Here is a 19,921-nt window from a genome sequence, read left to right as displayed (position 1 = left end):
GTATACGATGTGTTGTCTAAAGCTCATCAAATCTTGAAGGAGTTCTAATATATCTTCATCAATTGATGAAAATATTTTATTTCAGCACCCATAAAAGAACATGCATCTAAAAATTCTAAAGAGGCTTGACAAATAAATGTGTTGCATGTTTCTGTACTGAATACCAAACTAGATGAAAACAAAACAATGTTTTAATTTTTATTATTTCTCTCTCTCTTCATCTAAAGGACATTATTGAGACAACTGGTGAACTCTGAATAAGGTCTGTGAATAAGATAATGTAGTGATGTTAATATTCTGATTTTGACAACTAGACTGTGTGAGAAAATATCCTTGTTTTAGGAAATAAAACAAAGTATTTACTCTTTGCTAAAAGAAAAGAGTTTTAGGAAGTACAGTGAACTATTTATCCTTTCCTGAAAGAAGGACATTATCTCACATGACTGCAGTCTAATCATCAAAATTAGGAAATTAATATTGAAACATTACATTTACCTAATTATATAGCAAGTGAGAAAGAATGATAAAGCAAATGTCTTAAAAATTTGTCAGCTGAGGAATATGGATGAAAGGTATACAGGAATTCGTTGTACTATTCTTACAACTTTGTAAGCTGGAAATATTTCAAAATAAGAACATTAGATTTGTCATTCAAACCAGTAAAATATTTAAAGTATTATTTATGCTGGACATCCTGTCTTAGTCTGTTTGGACTGCTATAACAAAATACCATCGACAGGCTTACAAACAACAGAAATGTATTTCTCACAATTCTGGAGTCCGGAACACCCAAGATCAAGACACCAGCAGATTCAGTATCTGGTGAGAGCCTGCTTCCTGGCTCACTGCCAGCCATCTTCTTGCTGTGTCCTTACTTGGTGGAAGAGGTGAGGGAGCAACCTGGGGCCTCTTTCATGAGGGCACTAACCCCATTCACGAGGCCTCCACTCCTCCACTCTCATGACCTAATCCCCTCTCAGAGGCCTCACCTCCAAATACTGTCACATTGGGGATTAGGTTCCAACCTATAAATTTTGGAGGGACACAAACATTCAGTCTACAGTTTACGCTCGTGTAATACATGTCTCCTACCTCTCAAGTCAGCTAGCATTCCTATTTTACCTCTTGAGGCATGTTTTGTTCCAAATTTTGATGTGTAGTTCAGGCATGCCAGATCCTTCCTCCCAACCATGCTTCCTCTCCTTCCATTTCCAAAACTCAGAAGCTTGAAATACTGAACTACAACAGCCTGTACAAAGTGAGTGATCATGTAACACATATGTGTTAATTAAAGAATGAAGAGAAAGTGCTTTTCTAGAGTATCATTCTGATTCTCAATAAACAATCGAAAGGATGTTCATATACTAGTATTAATTTTATCGAAATGACATTTTATATTTAAGAAAATAGCATAATGTCTAATACACATATGAGAAAGTTCCACCTCATTGTTTGACTTAAAGAACATCAAAAAAAGTCAAGAGAATGGAGTTGGGGCCCCCCCTGAGGAGTTGTGGCAGAACTCAGATGAGTAAATAGAGGACCCCAAAGGAAAAATGATTTCCCCAACGTCACATGGCTGATTGGGACCATGAACCTCCAGAATTCCCGTCTGTGCTTTGGGCTCCCTTACAACAGTCATAAGTTATAAGATCTGGAAAGTCAGCCTCTACCTGTCAGGTGAACAGAGTGGGAGCTAACGCATTTGAGCTATTGCTTTTGAATTCTACCCAAGAGGATGCACACGGCAGGGAGGAAAACCCAGAAAGTGGCTACAGGGGATGCCGTTAGGGCCGGAGCTGAGTGGCAAGGTTGGAATCCTGAAACTGGATATCAGTATCCCAGAGCAGGGAACTGTGCTCTGTGGAGACCTGCAGCCTCTTCAGAGAGCTCACACATGTGTCCCACGAGAGATCCAGGCCTTGGACGCCTGCCTACACAAGGCCTCTGTCATCACTCAACGTCACTAAGTAAAAATCAGCAACCCAGAGAGAATTCCAATGGATCCCAGTGAAGCAAAAAGACATTTGCTCTGAAAAGGAAGAAAACAATTCCACTCCTAATAGCATCAAGAAGAATAAAATACTTAGGAATAGATCTAACAAAAGAAGTAGAAAATTTGTACAATGAACGTTGTTGAAAGAAATTAAGGAAGACCTAAATAAATGGAGGGACATCGCGTGTTCATGGACCAAAAGGCTTCATACTTTTAAGGGACTTTCTGAATTGATCCACAGATTTAATGCCTTGTGGGTGAGGGCCACGGCCAGGGCTCGCCTGAAGACTGCCCCGTTGGCAGCCCAGCAGGACAGCTCCCAGAAGGCAGAGTCTGGGTTGGAGAAACCAGTGAGAACTGGAAAATATCAGGCAGCAACCAGGGATGGGCAGTGGGACGGTCACTGCTGGGGGAGGGTCAGAGGGCTGGTGCTGAGGGGACAGTCCTGCCCTTGAGCTGGGAGGAGACACGCTTTCATTACACAGTCCTCTGTATTGAGTGGGTTTTGAAACTCTGTGTGTTGGGGGCTTCCCTGGGGGTCCAGTGGTTGAGATTCCATGCTCCCGGTGCAGGGGGTCCGGATTTGATCCCTGGTTGGGGAATTAAGGTCCTGCATGCCGAGGTGTGCAGCCAATAAATAAATATCAATCAATCAATCAATCAATCAATAAATAAAATGGGTGATTAAAAAAAAAGAAACAATTTGGAAAACTTAAAAAAAAATTTCTGTTTGTTGGGCCTTCCCTGGTGGTGCAATGGTTGAGAATCTGCCTGCCAATGCAGGCGACACAGGTTCGAGCCCTGGTCTGGGAAGATCCCACATGCCACGGAGCAACTAGGCCCGTGAGCCACAACTACTGAGCCTGCGTGTCTGGAGCCTGTGCTCCGCAACAAGAGAGGCCGCAGTAGTGAGAGGCCTGTGCACCGTAATGAAGAGCGGCCCCTGCTTGCCGCAACTAGAGAAAGCCCTCGCACAGAAACGAAGACCTAACGCAGCCAAAAAAAAAAAAAAATTCTGTGTGTTAATTTCCTTTCCAAAAACCCTTTAAAAAAATAGACCAAGGAAGGAATCCCCTGGCCATCTGGTGGTTGGGGCTTGGCATTTTCAGTGTTGGGGGACGGGTTCAGTCCCTGGTCGGGAAGCTGGGATTCTGCGGGCCACGCTGTGTGACCAAAAGAGAGAAAAAAAGACCAATGATTGGATTTTTTTCAGTGTGGTATATCCATACCATGAAATATTATTCAGCCTTAAAAAGGGAGGGAAATCCTGACACAGGCTACAACCTGGATGAACTTTGAGGACATTATGCTCAGTGGAATAAACCAGTCACAAAATGACAAGTACTGTGTGATTCCACCTGCATAAGGTACTTAGAATAGTCACATTCATAGAGACAGAAAGTATAAGGGTGGGTGCTGTGGCTGGGAGGAGGGGAAGGGGGAGTTAGTGTTTAATGGGGACAGAGTTTCAGCTGGAGAAGACAGGAAGTTCTAGAGATGGACCATCAGAGCACCACAATGTGAATGTACTCAATGTCACTGAACTGTACACTTAATAGTGGTTAAAATGGTAAATATCATGTTATGTATATTTTGCCACAAAAGGAAAACACGGACTAATGAAAGATGGGTGAGACAACTGCTTTGTCATTCTCTCTGAGTGACTAAGAGAAGAATGATGCTGTTGACTGAGACAGGAAGTGGGGGGGAAGGAGCAGGTTTGTGGGAAGATGCAGTCAGCTCTGAGCATCCCTTAGGATGTGTCCGCTGTGTGCGCGTGTGGGCAGGGCTTTGTGCCCGCTGTCACCCACCCTCACGAGGTGGGTGTTCTTGTGTTAGCTTCTTCACAGGGAGCTAACAGGCCTGGGGCCAGGAGGTGACCCCAGGCCTGCCCCTCCCCCGTGCTGTGCTGGGGTTAGGGTGCCAGCGAGCCACCTCTGGGGAGGTGGCAAACAGACAGGGGGGTGATGTGGAGCTTGCAGGATGCAAGACAGAGGATCCAAGTTTCCTGAGCTGAGAGCCTGGGAAAGCCACGGGCATGGCTAGGCCCCCAGGAGGGGTCGGAAGAGGAGGAGAAGGACAGAGGCAGCTCTGAAGGAAGACCTACGTTACGACACTCCCCCTGCACGGAAGCTGCTGGCATAGCAGCCCCCATGTCCCCAGGTTGAGGTCTGGGCCTCGCTTAGCACCTAGCCAACAGCTGGGGCCTCCACCAGCTGCAGGAGAGGAGCCGGCTCAAAGTGACCTTATTCTAAATCAGGCCGGCTCTACTGCTGGCAGTTGGATCCCTGTCAGCACTCGGGCCTGCACTGGGCTGTGAAGAGCCAGCCTGGAGGAGAGGTACAGGCTGCACTGCTCTGTGGAGAGCAGGCCATCTCGGCGGAAGCAAAGACCCCAGCAGCCTGAGCCAGCTTGGGAAGACGGACTAGAGGGTGAGGCCTCCTGGTAGACTGGGTTTGTTGGGCTGGGGGCTGGGGGGCAGGGCACTGTGCAATTCCCAAGTTACATAAAAAACTATACTCATTTCAAGGAGGAGGCCACTTCCCAGCTCTAAATAATAGAAGCATCCAGAAGGGAGGAACCAGAGGCTTCTGCCAATTGATGTGGAGGCTGGGAAAAGGTCCCATAGTTATTAATAACCCCTGTGCTCTGGGAACTGATTTCATGCACCAGACAAAGGGATTAAAAAATTGCTCTTGAAGGCAAAGTGGTTTCAGCCAAAGCTCCACTTTCTGTTCTCCCAAGGAATAAGCATTTTTCTCCCCGGGGCACGCTGAGAGCTGATTGGCCTCGTGATAAATCTGGTGAGCTGCGATCTGTGCCATTGACTGGCATTGGTATACTTGTATAACCTCTGTCTTCCTAGTGTTTCTCTGGGGGCGACCCCCATCTCAGCTTGCTCAGGTAGTGGTGGGGGGGAGGTGCGAAAGGTGCTTGGGTGGCTTCTGGGAACCAGAGCTAAGGATGTACGCACTCAGGGCTGGAATCCTAGAAGACAGAGACTATGTTAATTCATCCTTGCAAAGTGAGTGCAGTGAACTTCACCTTGTGCAACAGGGATGTTGCAGGGATGTTCACTCCAGGGCTGTCCTTGGGCATGTCTGGGCCCACTCAGCAAGGGATTACAAATAAATACATGAGAGGCCTGAGGAAACACTGTTAGAAATGATGGTCAGCTCCCTTCACTCACTCACTAACCTGTGTGCAAGCAAATTTTTTTTTTTTTTTTGGCCGCACCAAGTGGCTTGCGGGATCTCGGTTCCCTGGCCAGGGATCGGGCCTGGGGCCCTGGCGGTGGGAGTGCCGAGTCCTGGCCGCTGGACCGCCAGGGAATTCCCCTAACTGTGAGGAACTGGACAGGAGGTCTGTGCTCCCAGACAGGACGCAGTGCCCGTCAAGTTCAGCCACTTTGAAAATGAATATTGAATGAATCGAACACTGTTGGAATTAATTTTACAGACAACTAACCACTACTTATAACTCCCTTCCTGTGAGGATTTACTTCATCATCTCAGCTAAGGACAAAAGAACTACATCTTTACCTTGCCCCTGCCCTTCTACCGCTGGGGTCCCCAGTCCCCAAAGCAGGGTCAGGAGCAGGTATCCACAGGACAGTCATTTCCTCTGGCCCTGCCACTCGCTCCCTGTTTAATGCTGGTCAGGTCCATGTTTCCTCTGTGAAATCAGTGTGCCCGGTACATTCAAAGGTAAATTCTTCTTTACAATTCCTTTCCTGCAGCCCCTCTGTCTGCTGATGAGAAAGCAGACCGTAGGTTTTCTAATTCTCTCAGAGCCTCCCACCTAGGCTCCCGCAAGAGCCACCCAGTGGGTCTTTTGTCCCTTCAAACTCATTTTCCTTCCTGCAGGAAGAGTGATTTTATTAAAATACAATCTGAAACAGGTAAAATTAAAAAGACTGATGTCAGAGAAAGACAAATATCATATGATATCACTTATATGTGGAATCGAAAATATGATACAAATGAACTTATCCACAAAACAGAAACAGACTCACAGACATAGAGAACAAACTTACGGTTACCCGTGGGGATAGCGAGGGTGGGGAGGGATGGATTGGGAGTTTGGGATTAACATACACACACTACTGTATGTGGAATGGATAACCAACAGGGACCTGCTGTGTAGCACAGGGAACTATATTCAACATCTTGTAATAACTTATAATGGAAAAGAATCTGAAAAAGTATAACTGAATCACTTTACTGTGCACTTGAAACAGCAAAACACTGTAAATCAACTATAATTCAATAAAAATTTTTTAAAAAATGACTGACAGGGCTTCCCTGGTGGCGCAGTGGTTGAGAGTCCGCCTGCCGATGCAGGGGACATGGGTTCGTGCCCTGGTCCGGGAAGATCCCACATGCCGCAGAGCGGCTGGGCCCGTGAGCCATGGCCGCTGAGCCTGCGCGTCCGGAGCCTGTGCTCTGCAACGGGAGAGGCCCGTGTACCGCAAAAAAAAAAAAATGACTGACAGACCAAGAGTTGACATGGACGTGGAGGAACTGGAACGCTCACACACTTTAGGTGGGACACAAAATGACCACTTTGGAAAGGAGTTGGGCCGTTTCTTACAAAGTTAAACATACATTTACCATGTGACCCGGCGATCTCTCTCCTGGGTCTTTACTGAAGACAAATGAAAACACATTCCTACAAAAACTCATACTATTTTCTTAATAGAATTTTTATCTGTAATAGACAAACACTGGAAACAACCCACACGTCCATCCACTGGTGAACAACCATGGTCATCCACACAATGGAATATGAATTAGCAACTAAAAGGAATGAACTACTGATATGCACATCAAAATGATGAATCTCAAAAGCATTATACAAATGAAAGAACTTAGACATGGAAGACCACATACTGTATAATTTCATTTATATGAAATTATAGAAAAGGCAAAACTATTCTTTCAGAAAACTGATTAGTGGTTGCCCAGGGCTGGGAATGGGGAAGAGGATTGACTGCAAAGGGCACAAAATAACTTTTTTGGGTGATGGTGGTTTTAAAACTGTATACATTTGTCAAAATTCATTGAAATTTCTCACTTAAAACTGGTAAAATTTGTTGTATACAAATTGCACCTGAAGAAAGCTGATTTTTAAAATACAGGCATCAAACTACTATATATAAAGCAGATAATGGGGTCCTGCTGGATGGCATGGGGAGCTGTGTTCTATGTCCTGTGATGGATCATGATGGAAAAGAGTGTGAAAAAGAATATATATGTATATATATATGTATATGTATATATATATGTATATGTATATATGTATATATATGTATATATATGTATATATATATGTGTATATGTATGTATATATATGTATATATGTATATATGTATGTATGTATATGTATATATATGTATATATATATATGTATATGTATAACTGAATGACTTTGCTGAGCACCTGAGGCTGGCACAGCATCGTAAGTCAACTATACATCAATTTAAAAAACAATAATAATAAATGAAGGCATATAATAATGAAAAAAAAAACCCACAGTCTGCAAAAAAATTGAAGAAGTGATAGAGGATTGCACAATGTGGAGACTTGACGCAAGATCTGTTAGGAGGCAAGTTCCATCCGGTGAGGCCTGCTGTGGGAAACGGAGCCTCATGCAGTACTCTTCTAAGGCCGTGGTTCTCAGGGCATCAGGAGAGCTTGGAGAACTTGGCAAAAACACAAAGTCCCAGGCCCGCCCCTACTGTAATGAGCTTGGTCCCCTGTGCTGCTTATGAGGCTCTAGCCTTATCGGACTTCACTTGTTTCATCAAGGTCACCCTGCTTGCCCCCTCAGAGCTTGGCACACGTTCTTTCCTTTCCTGGAATGCTTGAGCAACTTTCTGATTCCCAAGATTGGGTTAAGTCCACCTGCTATGCCCATGGCTTACTGTACTTGCCTTTCATCAGGTATACCACTTTAAAAAAATTTATTTTATTGAGGTATAGTTGATATGCAGTGTTGTGTTGGTTTCTGCTGTGCAGGGATGATTTGGTTTTACATAAATATGCATTATATTTCCTGTTCTTTTCCATTGTGGTTTATCACAGGATATTATTTATTTGTTTACATTTTGTTTTTGGCTGTGTTGGGTCTTCGTTGTGGTAAGCGGGGGTTGCTCTTCGTTGCGGTGCGCGGGCTTCTCATTGCGGTGGCTTCTGTTGTTGCAGAGCACGGGCTTTAGGTGTGCGGGCTTCAGTAGTTGTGGCACGTGGGCTTCAGTAGTTGTGGCTCTTGGGCTCTGAAGCACAGGCTCAGTAGTTGTGGAGCACGGGCTTAGTTGCTTCGCGGCAAGTGGGATCTTCCCGGAGCAGGGATCGAACCCGTGTCCCCTGCATTGGCAGGCAGATTCTTGGCCACTGCGCCACCAGGGAAGTCCCTCTCCATGTGTTATTTTTTTTAAATTTAAGTATAGTTGATTTACAATGTTGTGTTAATTAGCACAATGTTATGCTAATCCCAAACTCCCATGTACACTTAAAATTTTGTAAATAAAATTTTATTTTATGTAAATTATATCTCAATAAAGCTGAGTTTTGAAAATGATGGAAAAAAAAAGTCAAAGTATTACTTTTCAATTATGTCCTTCCATACCTGCCCACTTTAAATAAAAGATGGCCCACCAAAGTCACCAATGCTTGATTAACCTCCAAAACAGTGCTGGTTTGTGCAGTGGAAGTGTGACACAAGCTGAAATTCAGGAGAACTGATGGCAAGAAACCACCATGGAGTAGAAGAGAAGAGATGACAGTGTAATTGGCAAATAACAAGGTGGAGAGTGAGTGTGGGCAAGTCTTTCAAGAAATGTGACCTGAAGAGGGAGAGAACTGGAAAGGGGTACAGTCCCTGACATTTGTTTCCTTCCTAGAATTTACTGTTATTTATAATTTTTAAAAATTATTTCTTTTTTTTTCTATCCTACCAGCAAGCTAGTTGGTAAGATATACAGTAAGTCTTACATGAGGGCAAGAACTAGGTATGTTTCCTATTCACTGTTGCATTCCCAGTAGAATACCTAACACAGTCAACAAATATGAATGATTGAATGAATGTATGAGACAAGCTTGAACTTTTGTTTTTCACTCAATAGCAAAGCTTCGTCCAGCTTACGTATGGAGACATTGGTTCTTGTTTGGTTTCCAGAATGTGGGTTACTTATATGCCCTGCCATTATAATCAGACTATATTTAACCTTTAGGCTAATAAATATACATGTGAGGACAAACTCAGAGTGCCTCATCTGATTTGACACCTGCCTATACATTCTACCTCTAGTTCATCAGAAAGCTTCCTAGGTGCAACAGCAAACATCAAAGCATTTCAGCCTTTAATATGGTTAATGCCTCCATCCCTTCTTCTAAAGAGAGAAGGTACAGGGAGCTCTGGCCGGCAGGGGTGGGGGGAATGTATGAATAGGATACTCTGAAAACAAGAGCTGGCATTTTGGGACCAGAGCTAATGGGGTGAATTCATATTAGATCTGGGTGATAGCAGCAGTCTGGTACCAGAAAGAAACTGCACATAGATGGGGACTGTCAGAGACCTCAGCTTGTTTTGGATGAACACTGCCTGCACTCTTCATCTCCCTTAATTTTGATCAGTGGTTCATGAAATAAACAATGATTCACTTCCAGTTGATAATGGTAAAAGAGTTGCCTTGCAGAGAACATCGGAGTATTAGTTACCAGCAATTCTGGTTTGAAAATCGATCAGTTGTGAGTTTCCAACAGTGACTAATGTACCAAAAAACTGAATTGGTGGCTTGCAGATCTCAGCATTGGATGTGAACCATAGTGAATCATGGGCACTAAACAACCAGTTGTACCTTGGTGACACTGAGATGTTTTTCTCGGCCCATTCAATCTACAGAAAGCTGATGGGAGGGATTTAAATAAAGAATGACAGCTCTTCTGATATGATAATTGTCTCCTGAATAGGAAACCTTAATCCTAATAGGCAGGTTTGACCAAAGCACATAAAAACAAACATGTTTTTAAGGAGGATTTTTATGCTAGCAAAGACATTTTACTCTAAGACACTTGTATTATGGCCACTTTGTAAATATTTGCAGGATGAAGATAAATACCTCAAAGAATTCTACCAATGGTTACTGGGAGATGTGGGGAAATAGCAAAAGTGAAAATAATATCTGGGCTTTCTAACAGGTGGAGTCATAGAAATACTTGGAGTTTTGTTAATATGAAAGATTTGCATTTTTCGTCTATTAGAGATTGTGCGACAGGGGGCACACACTCATGACAAAGAAGGGAAAGACAGGCAGGGTTTCCCACACTGCTGAAATGGATCGAGTCATTAAACTTGGTTAAATGTTGCTTTCTATTCTTCTAGAATTTATTGCTTCTATTTTAATTTTGTGCATTTATACTATTATATACAAACTCAGGGACCTTTGAAAACATGACCTATACTTTAGAAATTTAATAAGTATGACTTAGGTCTCCCAGCTCAGGGGAGTATTCCATTCAACAAATAAATTTAAGACTGAAGAGGAATAACTATGTTCTACCAACAGCTGTTATACAGAAAAACTATGCAGTATTTCCAAGCCTTTATTAAAGGGCATTTTCTTTCAAAGATTCATGAATTGGAGGATTGTTCTTGGACTCAGAGTTGCTATTCCAGGCTTTAGCTATTAGAATGAAGGCCTATAATAGGGAGGTTACTAGTAACTAATGTAACACTGTTTAATTAATCCTTTTTCCTTAAACCTTACTCACCTTTAAGAGATGAGGAAAAGATCCTAAGTTAAAGACCCTCACGGTCAGTGTGGGGCTGACATTGCATCACTGTAGAAACATATCCCACGATTTTTAAATGCACCTTCTAGTTGTAGGTAAAGCACATAATTTGCAACCAAGACGATTTTTTTTAAATACTGAAAATAAATATTTCTAAAAATTTTTCAGAAAAAAATTCATAAGGATTATATATCTTCTTATAAAGCATCAGTTAATCACAAAGTCAAAATACTTTTAATCATCCTTTTATCGTCTTCAGTGAAGTCCTCTATCTAAAGAAATTTTCAAAACTGTCCTAGAGTATTATATATTTGAAAGTCCTCACCAAAGTAGTTAATTCAGCAAGAGTGTATTTAATGCTTACTGTGTGCCAGGCACCATGTTAAGTCCTAGGGACACGATAAGTGAGATGCTATCCTGCTCTCAAGTAATGTGATCTGAGCATAAATATGTAGAGAACTTAGCCACCATTTTGATTTTAATGCATTTCTTTAAATTTTTAAAGTTTTTAAATTTAAAACCCTATGAACTATTTATTCTCTATCTTTCTACTAAAAAATGAGAATAACAAAGAGTGAAATTTCACCACAGAATTTAATTTAAGAGCCTTTTATTCAGTACCTGGGCAACAAGTAATTCGAAATGACCTCCATCTCTTGGGAGAAAAATGAATATGCTCTGGACAAGACAAATCAATTAATAGCCAAATCAGTAAATACATTTAAAATTTTCCTGGGGATTATTCATGTTTACATATAGATATCCCTCCAGCCTTCTCTCTCACCTTCTGAATATCCTCCCTGTTCCTGTTTCCTCCTGTCCTAATCGTGGGTTGACCCGGTACAAGTCTAGCATCTATCAGCAACATTCTGGAAAAACATTCTTGCCAAGCTCATCACTGATGGTCCTCTTAGAGTGAAATCCCATAGACACTTTGCATTTTGATATTATTTGATATATTGCTAGCATTTGACTATTGACATTGTTATATCTCTTGATATTCTCTCTTCTCTTGGCATCTATGACACACCCTTTTCGGACTTTTCATTCTTTTTGTCCCCTCTTTCTCTGTCTTCTCTCCAGATGCCTCTTCTGCCTGCTCCCAAATAAAAGAGCTCCGTAGGTTTACTCTAGTAGATCTTTTATTTTCACTGTACACCCACTCAAACACCCCATATGTGTAGATAATTACATCTACAAAAGTATAAAAATGTAAACCAAGAAATAAATATTAGTTATATTTCTGTCTCAGACCTCACTTCCTCACTCCTCAGCTGCAGATCCCATATAAGGACCTGCTTACTAAGTATCTCAATTAGTACATCAAGTTCAGCATGCTCAAGCCTGGATTCATTATGCCTCCATTTAAGACTCAGTTCTCCACCAGGATCTCCTGTCTCAGTGAGTAACATAAGCTCCTGTTCAGCTGCTCAAGCCTAACTACTCAACGATATCCTAAACTTCTCCCTCTGCCTCACTCGACATAGCTAACCAATCACCATGTTTCTGGCCCCTACTTATCCTGAGATGACACTTCAGCCCTAGCAAAACCATCCCGAGAGCTCACCTTGAACCTACACCTTGGTGGGTATTACCTCCTGCCCCCATATTTCTCACTGGATAGAAAATTGTGCTGTCAGAGTCCTTATTTTCTCTCTCAAAGTTGTATTCTCAGCAACATGGAGAGCACCTGGTGCTCATAATACCAGTCATAACATGTCATAATACCAGTTAAAACAACTAACACAATAGTAAGTAGTAAAACCAGGACCGAAAGTCAGGCAACTGGCTTCAGAGTCTGCTTCTAACCACTATTTCATATTGTACTCAGAGCTTAAGTATTTACTTAAATAAGTTAAATGCAAACAAGACTTGCTCTTAATTCAGCAAAATTAAGTCTCGAAGGGCATGGGATTGTGTTAATGCCCAGGCATAAATATACACCTGAGAGTTAAATCCCTCAGGTATAAATACAGAATTTACTTTTTAAATGAAAATCTCTAAATAATATGACAACACATTAATTCAACAAAACAGTAATGCAACATCAATCATCTTTTTAGCCAGAAGTGGGAAACAACATCTAGCAAGAAAACCAGGTGAAGCATATCCTTGGATTCTTCTGCTGAGAAGTAGCCAGATTTAAATGGAGCTTGTTAACTTAGTGCAATGTTTAAAGTTAAGGTGACTGATTCAGTTGGTACAGTTACATGCTTTGGGCTAAAAATGTTCTGCTTTTCCTCACAGAGGCAGCTTTTAATTAAAGAGACATGTTGAGATAGAAGAAAGGCTGAAGGCAAAAAGACAAAATCCATCCAGAGAGAAGATATGGGCTAATTTATTATTTGGGAAGTGAGGCAAAATGCTGTGCATAATCTAGTTGCCCCTGGAAACTTTCATGAATCATTGTCTAATGTAAAAATTCTGTTCATAATGATGATGGCATTATAGAGCATATTAAAATATAATTAGCATCCTGTCTATTAAAAATCAATATGCAGTACTTTTCTAGTTAAAAATGTCGAGTCAGAGAACCTTCAAGTTTGATGAAAATTTAAAGTGATTTACTTTTTTCTCATTCATTGTGAAAATCCTGTATAGCATCCCTGAAAGACTATGTAGCCTTGGCAGGAATACTTCCACTGATGGGGATTTCAGCAGTTCACCAGGCAGGCTCATTCAGCACTCAGACGCTCTCATTATTAGGGAATTCTTTCATACATGTATCCAAAGCTGCTTCCATGTGACTTAACACTCATTGACTCATATCTTAGTCCATTTGGGCTTTTATGACAAAGTATCACACACTGGGTGGCTTATATACAACAGATATTTATTTCTCACAATTCTGGAGGCTGGAAGTCCAAGATAAAGGCACCAGCATGGTTATGTTTGGTAAGCGCCTCCTTCCTAATTCATAGCTGGCACCTTCTCTCTGTGTCCTCACATGGTGGAAAGGGCTAGGGGTCTCTGTGAGGGTTTTTTTATAAACTCACTTATCCCATTTCTGAGGGCTCCACCATCATGACCTAAGCACTTTCCAAAGGCCCTACTGCCTAATACCATCACATAGGGCATTAGGATTTCAACACAGGAATTTTGGAGGGATACAAACATTCAGACTATAGCAGTCCATATTCTGGCCTCTGGAGCAAAGCAGACAGAATTACTCACTCTCCCACACCTTAATCTTACAGTAGAAAATAGCATTGTAGAGCTGAAAAGGACCACAAAAAATAACAAAACATCCCTTTTACAGAAAAGAAAATGGAAACTCAAAGTAGTCATACAGGTCACACAGTTGGATATTAGTAGAGCTATTACTAAAACCCTTCTAACTGACATTTCCCCTGATTCTCAGGTCGTTTTTATTAGTTTATTCCATTTATTATTATTATTATCATGCCACTCTTCCACACATGTATGTTAAGACAATAATTGTTTCTTAAAGTGAAATTAAGGAAACACACCCATTTACCATTGCAACAAAAAGAATCAAATACCTAGGAACAAATCTACCTAAGGAGACAAAAGACCTGTATGCAGAAAACTATAAGACACTGATGAAAGAAATTAAAGATGATACAAACAGATGGAGAGATATACCACGATCTTGGATTGGAAGAATCAACATTGTGAAAATGACTATACTACCCAAAGCAATCTACAGATTCAATGCAATCCCTATCAAACTACCAATGGCATTTTTCACAGAACTAGAACAAAAAATTTCACAATTTGTACGGAAACACAAAAGATCCCGAATAGCCAAAGCAATCTTGAGAAAGAAAAATGGAGCTGGAGGAATCAGTCTCCCTGAGTTCGGACTATACTACAAGGCTACGGTAATCAAGACAGTATGGTACTGGCGCAAAAACAGAAATATAGATCAATGGAACAGAATAGAAAGCCCAGAGATAAACCCACGCACATAGGGTCACCTTACTTTTGATAAAGGAGGCAAGAATATACAATGGAGAAAAGACAGCCTCTTCAATAAGTGGTGCCGGGAAAACTGGATAGCTACATGGAAAACAATAAAATTAGAACACTCCCTAACACCATACACAAAAATAAGGTCAAAATGGATTACAGACCTAAATGTAAGACCAGACACTATCAAACTCTTAGAGGAAAATATAGGCAGAACACTCTATGACATAAATCACAGCAAGATCCTTTTTGACCCACCTCCCAGAGAAATGGAAATAAAAATAAACAAATGGGACCCAATAAAACTTAAAAGCTTTTGCACAGCAAAGGAAACCATAAACAAGATGAAAAGAAAACCCTCAGAATGGGAGAAAATATTTGCAAATGAAGCAACTGACAAAGGATTAATCTCCAAAATTTACAAGCAGCTCATGCAGCTCAATATCAAAAAAAAACAAACAACCCAATCCAAACATGGGCAGAAGATATAAATAGACATTTCTCCAAAGAAGATATACAGATTGCCAACAAACACATGAAAGAATGCTCAACATCATTAATCATTAGAGAAATGCAAATCAAAACGACAATGAGATATCACCTCACACCAGTCAGAATGGCCATCATCAAAAAATCTAGAAACAATAAATGCTGGACAGGGTGTGGAGAAAAGGGAACCCTCTTGCACTGTTGGTGGGAATGTAAATTGATATAGCCACTATGGAGAACAGTATGGAGGTTCCTTAAAAAACTACAAAGAGAACTTACATACGACCCAGCAATCCCACTACTGGGCATATACCCTGAGAAAACCATAATTCAAAAAGAGTCATGTACCACAATGTTCATTGCAGCTCTATTTACAATAGCCAGGACATGGAAGCAACCTTAGTGTCCATCGACAGATGAATGGATAAAGAAGACGTGGCACATATATACAATGGAATATTACTCAGCCATAAAAAGAAACGAAATTGAGTTATTTGTAGTGAGGTGGATGGACTTAGAGTCTGTCATACAGAGTGAAGTCAGAAAGAGAAAAACAAATACCATATGCTAACACATATATATGGAATCTAAAAAAAAAAGAATGGTAATGAAGAACCTAGGGGAAGGATGGGAATAAAGACTCAGACCTACTAGAGAATGTACTTGAGGACACAGGGAGGGGGAAGGGTAAGCTGGGACAAAGCGAGAGAGTGGCATGGACATATATACACCACCAAATGTAAAATAGGTAGCTAGTGGGAAGCAGCTGCAGAGCACAGGGAGATCAGCTCGGTGCTCTGTGACCACCTAGAGGGGTGGGATAGGGAGTGTGGGAGGGAGGGAGATGCGAGAGGGAAGAGATATGGGGATATATGTATATGTATAGCTGGTTCACTTTGTTCTAAAGCAGAAACTAACACACCATTGTAAAGCAATTATACTCCAATAAAGATGTTAAAAAAAATAAAAATAAAAAAAAATAAAGACGTTTCCCCATTAAAAAAAAAAAAGACAATAATTGTTTCTTGATTAGCTCTTGAACGGTCAAAGTTAAACAACCTTGTTAGACTTGAATAATAACCATGAAACTCAAAGCAGGAAAACCAGCAGCAGCTCATTTGTTTCTCAGTCAAGAATAAAGTTAATCATGATCAAAGGATGCCCACCCAAACCATGAGAGCACTAGATAAAGTACTTTTTAAAAATATAAATATACTAATCATCAAAAAAACCCCACATAATTTTCTCTGTGCAACAGAATGGAATTGAAGTGGACAGTTGTACACAGATGCACACAGCAATGCACTGTTTTCCAATTTCCAGGCATCTAAGTAATCACAGACCACAGTTTTTACCAAATGCTTTGCCACTATAATACCTGTATTACTATCTTTCCAGCCTTCATTAGTTTTCTTGCCATTTGCTGTCCAGCCCTCAAGACTAAAATTTCTGCTTTCTGCTGTGACAGCACTCCATTTCCAGGGATCAGTGACTGGATACATCAGGATAGGCTGATTTATGTTGCAGTATCAAATAATCCCCCAATCTCAATGGCTTACCATTTGCAGAGGTATATTCCTCGCTCACACTACATGTGTTGTAAAGGATGCTGGGCTTATCCAGGTCATTCAGGGAACCTGAATGACAAGTGCTCCAGCTAGACACAAACTTCCACAACGGCTACCTAGAAAGGAGCCCCTTTCAGTGCTTCTCGCTGGCAATTAAATGCTTCTACCTAGAGGTGACACAAGCCTCTTTCACTCACATTTTAATTGGTCTAAGCAAGTCATGTGATCAGAGGGGGCAGAAAGGTACAAACCCCTCGTGTGTCTCCAAGGCAAGGAATTGAATTATCCAGGAAGACCTAATGACCACGAGCTCTCCCAACTCTTTCCTCCACCAATTCCCCGACTAATCACAGAAGAGTGTCTTCCTTATTTTTTAAAAAGTTGAACCTTTGGGAAATATCCCAAGATGCTTCCCCTCAAAATCATATAAATTGTGTCTCTAGAGAGTAAATAAAGTGGGGACATAGAAGCTAATATAAATATCATACTACTTATTTTTTTTATGTCTACGTTTATGTATACATTTACTTCAGACACAGGTGAGTGAAAATGGGTATTGGTAGCCCCTCTGGAAAATAGAACAGTATATGGCATTAACCTAGGATTTTGATTTTAAATTTTTATTCTTTTTAATTAACAAAAGGGCTGGGAATGGGGCTTTGGAAGGGAAGTTCTATAAATAGTCTGCCCTTTCCCATTTAGTATTTTCAAATCAACCACAATTTAGTCTCCTCCCAGGCATAAAGGCCCATGTGTTATAGCAGACTCATCTTTGCACAATTACAGAAAGAAATAGGAACCATTCTTTCCAATGTAGAGACATCTATCACTAAGAATCAGAAAACTTAGCCACACAGTTGCAAATGAAATAGTTTCTGACAGGCATTTGTGAGTTAAAGCAGCTACACTTAGGTAAGGTAAGTTTACTACAACAAAATTGCATGTTGTACTGTTTAAACTCATAATCACATTGCAATGTATAAAAGCTTTCCTTTGCAAAATTTCTTCACAACAGATTTATTACACGAATATGTCTCTCCTTAACTAGGGTAAAACCAAAAGAAAATACCTCTTTTTGAGTGGGTGACACATAGTATGTAAATACGATCTTTTATTTCATTTAAAACCTTGCCAATGATTTCTGTATTTTTATCTCCCAGAGCTAAAAAAACAAATGCCCTTTACACTTGCTAAATCCCTTTTATCTGAAAAGTATGAACAAAAAGGGAGATTTTTTTGCTTCCCACATAATTTCCATGTTCAATATTTTGCATCAGATTTTTCTTTTTTAAAACTATGAATTCTGTTGTCAAGATAATCTAACGGTATGTAACGGATAAAATAGGAAAAAATATGTTCAAAGCGGCATTTAAATTTTCCTCCAGTTGTTTTATGCTCTCCATGATTTGAAATATTACTTCTGAAACATAACAATAAAAATCATCTCTCAAATATATTACCTAATAATCATTAATTTTATAGAAACAATGACTACAAGAATAAGTGTGAATTTTAGTTTGCTCTCCATTTAAGAATATTATCTATTTGTCAGTGACTAATTAAATTATTTTACAACATTCAAAATATGCTTTAGATTATCCATTGGGACTGTGTTATCACATATGTCAAAAATAAACACACTTGTATAAACAGAGATTGGTAATACATAGATTTGAGTAATAACGTTCAAGGAAAATGTACTAAGATGATTAAGGAGAAATCTAGTATGGATTCCTCTCCTCTGAAACAACAATTGCAACTAAGAGTAGCTAATGACAACAATAATAGAGGCATTCAGATATGCATGGCTCATCTTTGCAAATGATATACGTGTGACCTTGGTAACTGGCCACGTTGAACAATAATCAATGGGCTGCCTTCGAAGATACATTAAATGATACAAAATATCCGTAAACATAGTAAGTAGATATTTTAAAAGAGAGATAGTTCATAAAGACTTTTAATATTAGAGTTTATCTCCTTTTAAATTATGGTTCTTAAAACCCCTGTACACAATTCTATAGGGTAGAATGATTTCCCAGAATCTCATGTTCTTGTTTAGCACCATTATCTAAACAAGGATTAAGGATAATCATTTGGAATTTGCACACCGATGTATCCTTTGTTTTTCTAGAGACAGTCTAATATAATGCTTAGTAACTGGGGCCCTGAATTCAGAGACCTATGCTTATAATAATAGCACTTACTTACAGGGTTATCAGGATTAAATGAGTAAGTTCTTAGCATAGTGCCTGGAGCAAAACATATCTTCAATGAATACTTGCTAAAATTATAATATTACATATTATTTAGTCAAGCTACATGGGGAATTTACAAACAGGAAACAATATGAAGTAAATGTGCCATAAAATAGGCCACACTTGACTCTGAGGCAAGTTGTGAATAAACATCTACAAGATCATATTCATTTTTACAACGTTATTGAAAAATCTACTTTTTGTTTACTTGCTGTTAATTGAGTTCAAAATGCCATACATCTGAAGCAACATTTAGTAATAGTGCTAAAGCACAAAGATAGCTTAGAGTGTATATTTTCCCCCAAGTACTTAGTGACCATGACTTTTGTAGCTTGTACATGAAAAAAAATCAACCCTCAGAGTTAGATCCAAGAATAAACAGACTTTTTTTTTTTTTCATTTTGAAAGGCAGGTGAACAGAATGCAATTTAGGAAGCACAAGTCATCATCAATTAAAAGGCTTCTGGGTGTTAATGTAGATAACTTTTCATACATTGGGTTGAATCACTGTCACACGGCCTGGTGGAAGTGCCCTTCTTGCTGTCTCTATATTCCTACCATTTCTGTCTAAGCTTCTTCAGATATACATAAATAATGTTGACTCCACAAAAGACAAAGTTCCATAAGACATGGATTGTTTTTTAATTGCAATGATTGGGCTGGAGAGCTAAAGGAAATTATTGGTACACAAAGAAGTGCCAAAGAGCCAGATGTGGTCTGTAGAGAGGTTTCTTCACTGTATGATTTCTTCAAAGCAAAATTATATCCTGTCAAATACACTGGAAATTCAGTACTCACTGGGGACATTTTTATACCCGATTCCATTGATGAAACTTATAGCTTATTTCTGCTGACTCAAAAACCTACTTACCTCTGGTAAAA

At 40.1% G+C, this 19,921-nt stretch overlaps 1 protein-coding gene across 2 annotated transcripts in view; it reads right to left on the bottom strand.

Annotated features, from left to right (window-relative positions):
* The window catches only part of TMEM117 (transmembrane protein 117), a 529,726-nt gene that overhangs the window by 176,282 nt on the left and 333,523 nt on the right, over nucleotides 1–19,921 (bottom strand). The gene's annotated exons all lie outside the window — the stretch shown is intronic.

Source organism: Monodon monoceros, unplaced genomic scaffold (genome assembly GCF_005190385.1).
Source record: "Monodon monoceros isolate NGI ecotype Baffin Bay Population unplaced genomic scaffold, NGI_Narwhal_1 Super_Scaffold_6, whole genome shotgun sequence".
Classification (NCBI taxonomy): Eukaryota; Metazoa; Chordata; class Mammalia; order Artiodactyla; family Monodontidae; genus Monodon; species Monodon monoceros.
This window is presented reverse-complemented; position numbering and strand designations above follow the sequence as displayed.